This window comes from Phalaenopsis equestris, unplaced genomic scaffold, assembly GCF_001263595.1.
Source record: "Phalaenopsis equestris unplaced genomic scaffold, ASM126359v1 Scaffold000216, whole genome shotgun sequence".
In the NCBI taxonomy this organism is placed as follows: Eukaryota; Viridiplantae; Streptophyta; class Magnoliopsida; order Asparagales; family Orchidaceae; genus Phalaenopsis; species Phalaenopsis equestris.
In genome coordinates, this window is record NW_018164658.1 from 222,598 (window position 1) to 236,629 (window position 14,032).

The following is a 14,032-nucleotide window of genomic DNA, read 5'->3' on the forward strand; positions in this document are numbered from 1 at the left end:
ACATTCTTCTTCCTCCTTATGGCTTGCAAGGAGAGAGTTGAGGGCCTTCTTAGGAGGGAAATCCTTTGCCTAATAAGGTCCTTCACAAAGAAAGCAGTGGTTTTGATATGACTTTTTTTAGTCTTCCCCTTGTCCCTTGCCTTTGTTGGGGTTGATTCGCGACATTTCTCCTCCTTGTGTTTGCCCTTGTCATCCCCACCTTTTTGTCATCCCCACCTTTGCCCTTGTCATCCCCACCTTTAACATCACAACTTTTCTTCTCTTCAAGATTTCTTGACTCCTTTGAATAATTAATCAAGCTTTCAGCAATCGCGATGACAGTGACAAGATCTTGTACTCCTCGCCTCCTAAGCTCTGTCTTTGCCCAATGTTGGAGCCCATCCATGAAGTTGAAGAGAGCTTCCTTGTCTAACATATCTAGGATTTCAAGAACCAAGCTTCTAAACCCCTTAATGTAGTCTTGAATCAAACCCTCTTGCTTAAGCCTTCGCAGCCGGGCTTGAGCCTCATCCTCAGCATTCTCGGGGTAAAACTCCCTCTTTAGCTCTCTCTTTACGTCATTGAAAGTGGACATAAAGCACAAACATTTCTCTACATCTACTTTTCTTCTTCTCCACAAAAGTATAACGATGTTCGAGAGATAAACAAAGGCAAATTGCATTTTGGCATTTTCATCAACAATCCCCATTGCTCCAAAGTATTGTTCTAGTCCCCATAGAAAGTTGTCTACTTCCTTTGCATTGCGAACCCCTCCAAAACTCATAGGTTTTGAAAATTTAATCCATTTGGCTTTGAAAGTGGGATGGCTTGTGAATGCTGCTAGTGCCCTCTTGCACAACAAAATGTCTCCACGCATCTCCTCCAACCTAGTACGCATGTCACTCATCTCCTCCCCATAGGCTCTTAACACCTCTTGGAGCTTCCCCAACAAATCCTCCTGTAAGTTAGCCACACGGCCCATTAAAGTCTCCTCAAGTTGGAGCATCATACCTCTGATTGTTGAATGGATGATGACGTCCTCCTTCTTGAGTCCATCAACCCTCTGACAAAGATCCTCTACTTGGCCTTCCATGTCATTCATTGCGTCCTCCATCCGAGAAAGGTGTGAATCAAAACCATGCATAATCTCCTTGGACCTCCCATGTGGCTTGGGTGCAACATGATCTTTGTTCCAGGCAACCTTGCCCTTGAGATGACTCCATATTCATTGCTTTCGACTCTATCATGCACTCTTTGACACTCTTTGTCATTCCTTCGAACCAAGACTTTGATACCAATTGTCACAGACCAACTTTCCCCAAGTCACCCAATGGGCTTTAGCGCTCTACTTAGCACCAAATCAGCTTAATCCTCACAATGCTTAGACTTGTGAGCACCAAACACTCTTGAGAAAAAGGGTAGAGAGAAATGAACACTTCACACTTGAATACTTGAAAACTTTGATTGAATGCTTAGGTGATTACAAATGAGGGGAGGGGCTCCTATTATAGCACCCTCCAAGCCTAATAGAACATTCTAGAATACATTAAATTATTCTAGTTTCTATAGAGTTCTACACATAGTCATAGAACATTCTAGGTTATTCTTGAGCCTTTTCTTCTCATATCTCTCAAATTTGATAGAATCTTCTAGAATGCTTTGAATTGCTCTCCATAATCCGGTCTTCTCTTGAATTTTCTCTCACATATTTGTCTTGCCAACTTCTAAAATATAGCAGAGCGTGACATGTCGCTCCATTTACTGCACACAGTTGGCCGCGACGCACTCCGCGGCTCCACGCCCATCAACCTCGCCGATAGGCTGCATCAGGTACTCTGGTGGGCCACGGGCTTGATCAAGATCCTCTTTTCGCATTACAAGCCTTCACCTCTATATTTTTGTCGGTGTATTGTTTTCTGTTGGCGCTCTCTCTTGTGGACATTTCATAGTGGAGACATAGTCTCGTTTCTTCCTTACCTTCTCTTTATCAGCATCACGCTGATGTTGCTTGCTATTTTAGAGATCCAGTGGTCCGGCGTCCGGCTTGAAGAGTGGTAGCAGAACATTAAAGTTGGTTTTTTTATATTTATACCACCCAACATTTTTTATTACGTTAAAAGTGTTACTATTTCAACTTTTAAAAAGTGAAATATGCCTTTCCATATATATATATATAAATGGCATATAGATGTCAAAGTTAAAGATCTGGTGCTTAATATGTAAATATATTGGAATGTGTGCCTGTGTGTGTCTTCTTAAATTTAGTTGACACATTACTAACAGAACAAATAACAGAATATAATTTAAAATATTCCTAGAAATTTTATAAAATGCAAACTAAATTCAGTTGACTTTAAATTGACACAGAAATAATCCATTATGTCATTTACAATCTTTTGTTTTATTTTCATAATATTTGGAATTTATTATGCCCAAAAAATGCTAAAGCCCCTGACAAGGTTGATTATTTCTATTCATTTTTGCTCAAGTCTAATAAAATTTATAAATTTTAAAATAAATCATAAAAAATATTAAATAAAATTTAACAAACCTCTAATGAACCCTGAAAAGTAAAAAAGAAAAAAAAACTTTTTAATTAATTTAAAAGCAGAAAACACAATTTATTAATCATTAAATACCTTATTTTATAAATTCTAAATATTAAAACTAAGTTACCAATGAGCTCAATCTTTTTGAAACTAATTTTCGGGTTGCCTTTAGCCTATGGATCAATTTATTTCGGATATCATCTAAATGGCAAAACATCAAACCGTCAGCCTTATGTTGGGTTTTCTTTTTAGATGAACTAGAACTTGAGAAAATCACTAAAATCCTTAATAACATTTAAAACATAGAAATTTTATTTAAGTAAATTTTGAATTAATAAAATACATCAATAAATGAAATAATCTAAAATAAATAACTTTTTTTTAATATTGTGCTTTAATATTTTTCTTTAAATTTTCTAAAAGAAAATAAAACAATAATCAAAGTCAAACAAAACTTTAAAATAATAATCTCTTTGAATTCAAAATTATTTTGGATTAAATTGAATCCTCCAAAAAGAATAATTTAAACAACAAACTAATAATTAAAATAACCTAACAAATATTTGAAGCAAGTTAAAAAACAAACATTAAACATCTTTGATTCGGTTTATTGTAATGTGCTGTTATATATATATTATTCTGTGCCTTGGTACACTTCAGTGAAAAATGAATATGATGGCCGAATGATAAACATATTCATTTATACTAAAAACAACTATTTTAACAGGGTATTTATTTACTTTTACTTTTATGAATATATATTTTTTAAAATGAGAATACAATAAAAGACCAATGACATTTGGCTAGCTAGAATGAACGCTTGATCAAATGTTGTGATACTTAGAGAACCTTAAAGGCAAAGCTTAAAAGCCCATAAAATAACAATAAAATTTTATCTATAACTAAGATAGGTTATATTACAGTAGAGTCTAGTTGCCCTTTACTTTTTTTTTTCTTAGGTCTATCATATGACCTAATCACTCCTAGCCTTTCTCTATAATGACATTTCTTGTTAGGTTGGGTGTCACACCAAAACTTAAGCTTTGTTCAAAGTTTTGTCATATTATTTATGTAAAATGGTATGGACATGTTAAACTGGTGTTGACCTCATTTTTTATGAGGTCTGGTCTTTCTTCTTTAAAAGTCTAAGATCTAACCATAGAATTTTCTTGTTGACTATCCTAAAGGACTAGTGATAAATCCCACCCTCATAGAAATTCTAAACACTGCCTTATTCTTTTCTGGAGTTTCATATGTTAGTTCTAACCTCTAGCACTTAGAAGGTTGGAACCAACATAAGTGAGAAGGTTGGAACCTTAGAAGGTTGGAACCAACATAAGTGAACTCAGGGAGAATTCCTATAGCATCAATTGAGGCCTTAGGGGCACCCTCTTTGACTTTGGATGGCTTGGAACTTCACACAAACACACCTGAACCTATCACAAACTCACAAATCTCCAAAACTTAAAATCACTTACATTGGACCTAGCCCCTAACTTCTTTGGAAACTCATATGAGTGGTTTCTGACCCGACCCACAATTACACAATTATTTTAGTCCTGAAAGATGGCAAAAAACTTGAACCAATTATATATTAAATGACTAATATGAATATTAAATATTATATAAAGTTGATAAAATGGTTCACACACTAGGGGTACTGTGTAAGTACATGTATTGTTTCAAGTAATATATAGCTCTAATGAAGTCCTAAGTATCGATCCCACAGAGATAGACAAAATTCTTATAAGTTGACTTTAGTAAAATCTTCTTTAAACTATGGTTAACTTATTTAGGAAATGATTAAAACTTTTTTGTGTATTAACTAATTCAACTAAATTTAAAGGGAATGCTAAGTACGCTAAGCAAATGCAGAATACAAATGCAAGACAATCTAAAATGGCTAAAATGTGAAGTTACCTCTAAGAAATTATAAAGTTGTGATGTATAGAAGAGTTTGAATTGTATAAAACATCCTTACCCTTGCAATGAGTTTATAATTAGTGTAGGAATCTAATAATTTTAAATATAATTAATGTTTTATGCCAAATATGAGCATACATATTCTGTACGCTCTTTTGAGTGCATAAAAAACATTGACTAATCTAGGGTAAGTCCCTAAACCCGTGATGAGACTGGAAAGATACTAGCTGACACTCTAGAGTTCCCACGTACCATTCACCTGAAGGTTAACATCTCACTTTAGGCTCCAAAAATCTGGATCAAATTGAAAATTTTAGTCTGTCACTCTAAAATCTTCATTTTACACCCAACAAAACTTATTTCCCTATTTATTTGCACTTAACCCCGTGGACTGCTTACTCATCCATGAGACTAAATTTGATTCTTACTATGATGAGAAAAACATAGCCCTTTTAGTTTATTATGTTTCACAACAGATTTTAACTAATCAATTGGTCAGATCAACAACTAAATTAAGCATAGATTTTAAATCATCACAATTTATAGAATTAAAAGTACTTCTACTAAACTTTATTCCTACATATAATTATTCCTCATTGTAAGGAGGAAGACAAAAGAAACTACTCTAATCTCATGGGGAAGACACAACAACACATGCATTTATAGATAAATATAAGTTTACAAAATAAGATTAAGTCGAATAAATAAAATACACAACTTATCTCAAACTTCTTCCAAAGCAATCCTTTTAGTTCCTTTGAATCACTCGCTCTCCTTACAATTCCACTCGAATCTCAATTAGAACTGTAGTGAAGAAGATATCTCTTAATTCTCTTCTCCTCCAAATCTACGCAAGCCACCAAGAAATTCCTTCAACGAGTCTCACCTCTCCAAGACTCTCCCCCTTTCTAAAAAGACTCTCCTTGGACTCTCCAGAAGTCTGTTTAAATAGAGTTCTTAAAATCAAGAAGAGTCACTTTAGGCACCCATTCAAAATTCTTCCACATTCATTGAACTTTCTAAAAAACCGTTTTTAGTGCCTAGACGCCAAATTCTGGTGCTTCTCTTTTATCTGGCGCCTAGGCGCCAGATCCTAGCGTATAAGCGCCAGGTCAACTTTGGCCTTTTTGTTTCCTTTGACTCCAAATTGCTCTATTTTCATTCCTTTTGCTTCGCTTGCTCCATTTATTATATCTATAACCAAAAACATCAAAAATATCTTTCATTAAAGCACAATATCATTAAAAATATGTATTAACTGTGCAAATAAAAGTAATATTTTTTAGGCATGTCATTTCCCAAGCTCTTAGCTTTTGCTTAAGGTGGTTAGGTATGGAGTGTCCAAAATGGTTTCTCCTATAGAACTGATGGCTTTAGGGAGGCTACTCATGGCTTACATGACCACTCTACCCTCAAATTACCCCCAAAATTTCCAAGGATACCCAAAGTTGTCAAAATCCACCAAAATTCCCAAATACACAAAAGCCCATCATGGTTAATAGTGATGAGGTTAACCCTATCATTCCTAATTTCAAAAGCCCATCATGGTTAATTTCAAAAGCCCAACCTACTTGATTTTTAAAAGCCCATGTTCAAAATTCCAAAAAGCCCATCATCTTAATTCAATTTAAATGTACACATAACAATTTCATCAGCACCATCCACCTAATTAAAACAAAACTCAAACCATAGACCATGTCATACTTGATTAAATCATCCCATATTTGGATTTACACCAATAGCCCACTAAAATCCCCAAAATTCTTAAATCCTTTTCATGAAAGTTGGCTAAGCGATACAAGATTTTGTATATGCAAATATTTAAGAAGTTGACACCACTCAACGATGCCAAAAACTCAATGTAGGCAGATTTATAATAAATATGCAGTATAATCCCAACAAAAAATTATTTTAATTAAAATAATTTATCTTTTAAAACTCTTTTTAAACTGCCAAATCTCTTTTAATATCAACACAAGTATATGTATCGCTCAACTAATAAAGGGCTCTAATGGAGTCCTAGATATCGATCCCACAGGAAAGTTGGAAAATTTTAAAATAAATTATGAAAATTATTTTATATCAAAAAAATAAAACTAAAAGTAAAATGAAAAGTTTGAAAATTGATTACTCAAGTGAATGTTAATTAAAATGCAGATGCAAGACTATAAAAATTAATCTAAATTAAATACTAAATTTTCAAAAGCAAAATTGCAAAAATTAATCAAAGTTTTTGTTGTGACGAAAAGTTCAAATTTAAGAAAGCATTTTTTTCCTTTTATAATGAGATTATGGTTTGTTAAGAAATTGAAATCATTTGAAAAAAAATATATAAAAACTATTTTGTGCCAAATAGGAGCAATTCTATTCTTTACCCTCTTCCGAATACTATAAAGAATAATGAATAATCTAGAGTTTGGTCCCTAATTCCGTGGTTAGGCTAAAAGGATACTGACTGCCACTCTAGATCTCCCACTACTCTCTCCCTTGAGAGCTAACAATCTCGCATTAGTTTCCAATCAACTGAACCAAATTGAGAGTTTTAATCTGTCACCTTAAAAATTTCCAATTTTGCATCCAATAAAGTATATTTCCCTATTTATTTGCACCAAATCCCATGGATGGCATACTCTCATATGAAAGCAAATGTGATTCTCCCTATGTTGTAGAAATCATATCTCATTTATGAACATATGTATCTCAAAAAGTTTTAACATTTTAATTGGCCAGATCGAAAAGTAAATGAAGATCAGAGTTCAAATCATCACAAAATACTATAATTTAAAATCGTGGAAAACAAATTCTATTCTTCACAAAACCATACCTTTAATGTAGGGAGAAGGATAAAGATGACTACTCAGAATTCATGAGAAAGATACGATAAAACACGAATTTCATATATAAAAGCAAGTTTACAAAAGCAAGTTTACAAAATAAAAGCAAGTTTACAAAATAAAAGAAATAAAAATACAACTTATCTCACAATTCTTCCCAAGTAGATCCCTAGAAGTTCGCTCCAAGCCTTTCGCTCTTTACAGTCACTCCCAATTCTTTTTGAGAAGTGTAATGAAGAAGAATCTTTCACCTTCCCCCTCCTCTTACAACCCTAGAAGAAAATCTCCTCTTCTCTCTATGTCTCTCTCTAACTCACACAACTTTCTCTCTCTAACTCACGCCACACAAAAAAGCATCCTCCTCCAACTCTATGAAGTCTTTCTTCTTTTATTTTAGGCTGCCTCCTCTGGAGAAGAATTCAAAATTCCCTCCAAAATTCTCTCCAAAAGTCAACTCTTTTGAATTTAAAAGATGTGTCATTTGATCCAAGAGTCATATCCCTTCATAAAAGAACCTTCCAAAGTGTTTAGATGTATTGAATTAATCCAAAAGGTGTGTAGAACAAGTGTCCCTTTGAAAATTTACACAAAATTCATCTGGAACCGCCTTAATTTAAAAATTCATCCCTGTCGTGTCATGCGCCGATCTGACACATCATGCTCCAGCTCTCTGGATTCTAGTGCATCATGTGCCGATCTGGATCATGATGCGCATAATCCCAAAATTAGTTGTTTGGCTCTAATTTTTGTCCTTTTTTTCATTTTTGTTCTAAACACCTAGAAATGATATACCTGCAAAGAAACACAAAAATATCATTCTTTAAAGTGCAATATCACCAAAAATAGGATAAAATAAGTACTTAAAATAATACGTTATTTTGGTTTATCAAAATCCCCTAAACTTAAATGTTACTTGACCGCGACTTTTTTATATGCTTTTAAATAAAAAAATTTGACACCACTACTACAAGATTTAAATCCCCGACAACGACGCCAAAAACTTGATGCAACATTTAATATGCAATAATTTATGAACCCAGATTTATATATTTATAATGATTTTATAAAGTCACAATTTCAAACGCAAGTATACGTATCGCTTCAAGTAATACAGGGCTCTAGTGGAGTCCCGTTTATCGATCCCACACGGAAGCGAGGTAAGAAATCCGTAGTTAAATTCTAATCTACTACAATTAGTCCTTAGTTTGGAAGTGCGATTTAAGAGGTTTTACTAACAATACTCCTAAATGTAAGTCTTAAGTTTAACACAACTAATAACTACTCCTAAATGCAAATATTAATTCTAAAGATAACCCTTTTTACATGAATTGGTTTCATGATAACCCTTTTTACATGAATTGGTTTGGAGAATTTTGAGATATTAAAAACTACTATTCTTATGCAATAAATCGAATGACGTAAAGGAATGAGATGCATTAAATATTGTATGTGACAAATAGGAGCAATCCTATTCTTTACACTTTGGTCTAGGCATAAAGGACATTGACTAATTCTATGCTTGTTTGCTGAATCTGTGGCTAGCCTGGGAGGATACTGACTCTCACTTCGGAGCTCCCACGTTCCTCTAGCCTAAGGGCTAACATCTCTGCTTTAGCTACTTCAGTACTGAAACAATAGGACCGAATTAGGGATTTTAGTCTGTCACCCTAAAATCTCCAATTCTACTCCCATCAAAGTATATTTCCTTATTTATTTGCATTCAACTCCCATGAACTTAACCATCCATGGAATCTGAATGTGGTTCTACTTTGTTGAGAATTACACAGCCCTCTCGAGTCTTAATGCAATTACAACAAATTTTAACACTACAACAGACCTTTATTGTAATGTAAATAAAGTGCAAGTAAAAACCATCACATTGATTATTAAGTCTGCTTTTAACATGCATCACAAAATCCTAAACATGAATTCTACTCATTACAAAAGAAAAGTAAAATGAAAACAATGACATAATCTTCTCATACCATTTTTTCCAAACAAGAAGAGAGAGTAAGAGAAGTCCATCACAAAGCACGAAGAAAACACAACAGAAACTTCATTTAACCAAAACAAATCCACTAGATAAGTGTTTACAAAAATCAAAAGATAATGAAGAACACAATACTTAGCTTTTTCCCTTTGAAAGAAAGTCAAATATCTCTCCCACAAAGCCTCTCGCCGATCCATGCAATGCTAGAGCTTCTCCTTACAAATTCTCTAAAAATCTCCTCTCCAATCTCTCCAAAAGGGTAGAAATCTACATTTCTACTCCTATTCTAAAAACCCTAAACTTTCTGCACACTTTTCCTAACATTTCACTCACAAAAAACCCTCTTTTTCTAACCTAAATTGATTATTTTAAAGTGTAGGGATGAAGTTTGAAGAGTTTCCACCAGAGTCCTTTCAAAAAATATCCAAATACGTTGAATTTTGGCCCATAACCGACAAAAGTCGGTCCATAGTCATCCCGGGTGCCGTTGGCGGCTCGAGGGCGCCGTCAGCGAGCTTTTTTTTTGTCATTTTTTGGCCTTCTCTGGTAAATCTCGTCGGCGGCGCCGTTTTGGGCGCCATCGGCGTGCAGACTGCTCAGCTCCATCATTTCGCTCTGTTTGGCTTCGTTTTAGCTCTATTTCACCCCATTTCAGTTGTGTTGTGTTCCTAACCGATAGCCCTACAAAATAAACATGAAAACAACCTTCCTTTAAAGTGTAATCTCATTCAAAAATATGCAAGAAGTGTAAAAGAGATTAAGAATTGAAAGACTTATTGAAAGGTGACAGGACAAAATTTCATTTCTTGCTCGTTTTTGCTCCAAATTGCACAGTTTTTGCATCTTTTTTCTCCAATGACCATAATTCATTATACCTGCAACAAAACATAAAAAATACCTTGTTTTAAAGTGCAATATCATAAAGAAAAGTGTAAAATAGGTATGAAAATCTCAACATATTTTTCTTTGGTCAAAATCTCCCAAACTTAACTATTACTTGTCCTCAAGTAATTTTAGTACTACATAAAAATTATGATCTATTGTAATAAAGTTTTAATTCAGAAATACTATAAGTTTGATTTAAGTAAACATCATAGTGAGATTTTCAGAAAAAAAAAATCAAGTAATTAAATTAACTCTGTAGGTACAAGATTATCTAGTCATCAAGTTTAAGAGTTCTAGTTTTCTATTCATTTCAAGAATGACTATATGTTGTAATATCAAGTCACTTAGAATATTTAAATGATAGGAACTTCATGAGAACACTATTAGTAAAAGATGTTAATCCATAAATATAAGTTCAGGAATGTATTTAGGTTTTCCCTTTAGGTAGGTCCAGTGAAGCCAATTTTTGATTAGACATCTCCTCAAGCTTCTCCTCACTTTTATATATGTATATATTTTTCTTTCTTTTCTTTTCTTTTTTTTTGGATTTCTTTCAACCCTATCTATATATATTTTTTTCAGGGATTGTTTTCAATCCTTTCTTTTTTCTTTTTTTTTAAGTGAGGATTACTATATCTGGATAACCTTTATTACTAGTGAGGATTACTATATCTGGATAACCTTTAATGATTTTGAACATCACCTTTCTTTCGCTAAATTTGAAACTCAAAGCATTACTTTAACTTATAAATATTTAATAGCTTTTACATCATTGCGCCCCAATCTTTTCTTCCCAAATGAATTTCCAAGATTCTTAATACTTCAAGATATAGTTTCCTTTACTTTAAATAGTTAAATATAGTCTTATTCTCTTATACTAAATATCTTAATCTACAAAATCAATTTTCATTAGACAAATATTCCTTTAAATCTACCATAATATTTAAAAATCTACAAAATATAGTTATCTGAATTAAATTCACTACATAAAATCATGTAAATGATTTTTGAAAATATTTAAATTGAGAACATCTAATAGTTAATCTTTTTCTTCCCTCCCCCAAACTTAAATTTTTCAATATGGAATGATACAGGTGGAAAGAAAAATTCAAAATATAAATCATACCTAAGTATTTTAGATATTTTCATCATTCTGAAATTTTTGCAGTCCTTCTCAAAATTTCTACTTCACCTGGTCTATAACATTAGGAGCTTTCTATACATATAAATCATTAGAGAATTTGTTGGGTAATGAAATTTTGAAATAAGTACAAAACTACTAGCTAAAATTTTTAAATATTTTACAATTTAATTCCATAAAATGTAGCAAAAAGAAAAAGTAAAAATTAAATCTACTTACTACTATAATATTCTATCAAATTCATATACATGCATAATCAGGATAGAATGACAGCATAAGAAAGTAAATTTAGCCTAAAACATGCATGCAATAATACTAAACTAAAAGAAAGAATATTCACTGTAAAATTTCATTTTTCTTCCTACCCCCAAACTTGATTTTTACCATGTGTAACATTCAGTGCATAAAATATAAGTAGGAAGAAAAACAGTTCAGAAATTCTATCTACCACAAATTTCTACCAAAAACATCTACAATTATTTATTAGGATAGAAAAAATGTAGTAGAAAGTAAATCTAAACTAAACATGCCAAAATGAAATTAACTAAACAAACTTCTAACTAGCATAGCATGAATCAACATTGGAATATAAAAAAGGTCTTCAAGTCTTACAAATTGTAACACAAACATAAACACAAACACACAAATAAGATAAACGAGGTCAATTCTTCCTCCATCTCATCACATCTCACTATCTTACTTCTAATCCCTACACAAATATATTGGGTGCTTATAAATGATTTTATAGATTCTAATCCCAAAGATAAGATTATCCCTGATATATTGGTTCTCGAGCACCAACACCAGACATCACCATATCCCAATAAATTAAGCACCTCTAACAGTTATAAGTATAGTGTAAAATCATCCATAAGTTACTCATCAAATAGGTTCGCAACTCCTATCAAATGAAAAAAAATTCCAAGAAAAGAAAGTAACAAAATTGAGATGGAACTATCGCTGTAAATCTCTGCGGTGAGATGTCCCTCTCGCCATAATAGTCTATCTTTTGTTCTGACATTGTAGTGGACTCGTTAATCCAACTACTACAAGAGTACATACAAGTCTAACCATAATAAGAATTTAAGGTATCATCACCCTCATGACACACAAAAAGTAAATCAAACCACTTACAATCCAAACATCAAGCAAACTGATCAATCCACACTAAAGAACACAATACGACATTAACAATCATAACTCTTAAGAACACTAAATAAAACCTCACTGATAACTATGGGTTGCCTCCCATAAAGTTCTTTATTTAACATCACTAGGCCAACAAATGATTCCACCAGGATAAAAATTCCATTTAAGTAATCCTTGATCAATCACCCAATCTTTTCCAGATGCATGGATTACTATAAAATCCTCAAATTTAAATTTTTCTTTCAGCTCTTCCTTTTCATATTGATTCATATCCTTGCTCCTCATATTTCTTTCTAGATCCACTATTCTTCTAGTGATTTTCTCAATTTTCTTATTAATATCATCCTTAGAATTTATAAGAAATAGATCCTTATAAGATACTTTATGATCTCCCATATTTTGGATCGGATTCTCTCTTGATAATTAAAATTCTGGATCAAATTCTTCTACGTTACTCTTTTGTTCAAAATTGTCTTTCAATTCTTCACCTTGGTATTGAGTAAATGATAGAGGTGGTCGTTCTAAATTTATCTTAGTTTTGGAAATAGGTTTTTCAAATTCCTTAGGAATTTTTTTCATTAGTCTTTCAATCTCGTTGTCCTTATTTCTCAACTCAAAGTTCTTTTGAAACATATCTTAGAATTCTCTTATAAATATTAGTTTAATAATTTTAAATTGCTCATCATTCATCTCCTTAAGGTTTATCTTAGGATCACCAACTTTGAATAAATATTTCATAGGAGATCTTTTACTGATTTCATCATTCAATTCAAGTTCATCTTGTGATTGAGTCGAATATGAAGATATAGAGACTGGTGGTGTATATGAATTCACCAAATAGGTAGGCTTTAAAATTGTATGAGGTAAATTCATTTTAAGGTCATGAGATTTTTCAATAGATAGAATTAAAAGTTTACTATTTTTGGAAACGTCCATCATTTCACACCTCTCCTGAACATACATATAGTCTTCTTTAAACAACATTTTAAACTCATCATGAAAGTCCATTTTTATCTCATCTATTAACTTATTTTCAAAACTCTTTTGGAAATGGTTTTTACTTAGATAATCAATTTCATCCATTCGAAAACAATCATCATCATTTCTCTCAGCTGGATATTCCATAGCCTTTAAACATCAAAAGTGGTTTCATGGTCATTAATATTCACAGTTAACTTTCCTTTTTGCACATCTATCATAGCTTGTCTAGTAATAAGAAAAGGTCTCCCCAAAATAATGGGATATTTTTTATCTTCCTCCATATCTAATACAATAAATTCCATAGGAAAGATAAATTTATTCACTTTAACAAGCACATCTTCTATAATTTCTTTTGGATAAATAATAGATCGATAAGCTAACAAAAGGGTTATAATAGTGGGAGAAATATCGGTTAAACCTAACCTTCTAAATATAGATAGAGGCATCACATTAATGCTAGATCCTAAATCACATAAAGCTTTTCTACATAATTTTTTTCCAATTACACAAGGAATTGTAAAGCTACAATGATCTTTAAGTTTCTGAGGAAAATTTTTCTGAAGTATAGCCGCACTGTACTCCTCACTTAGTGCAACTGTCT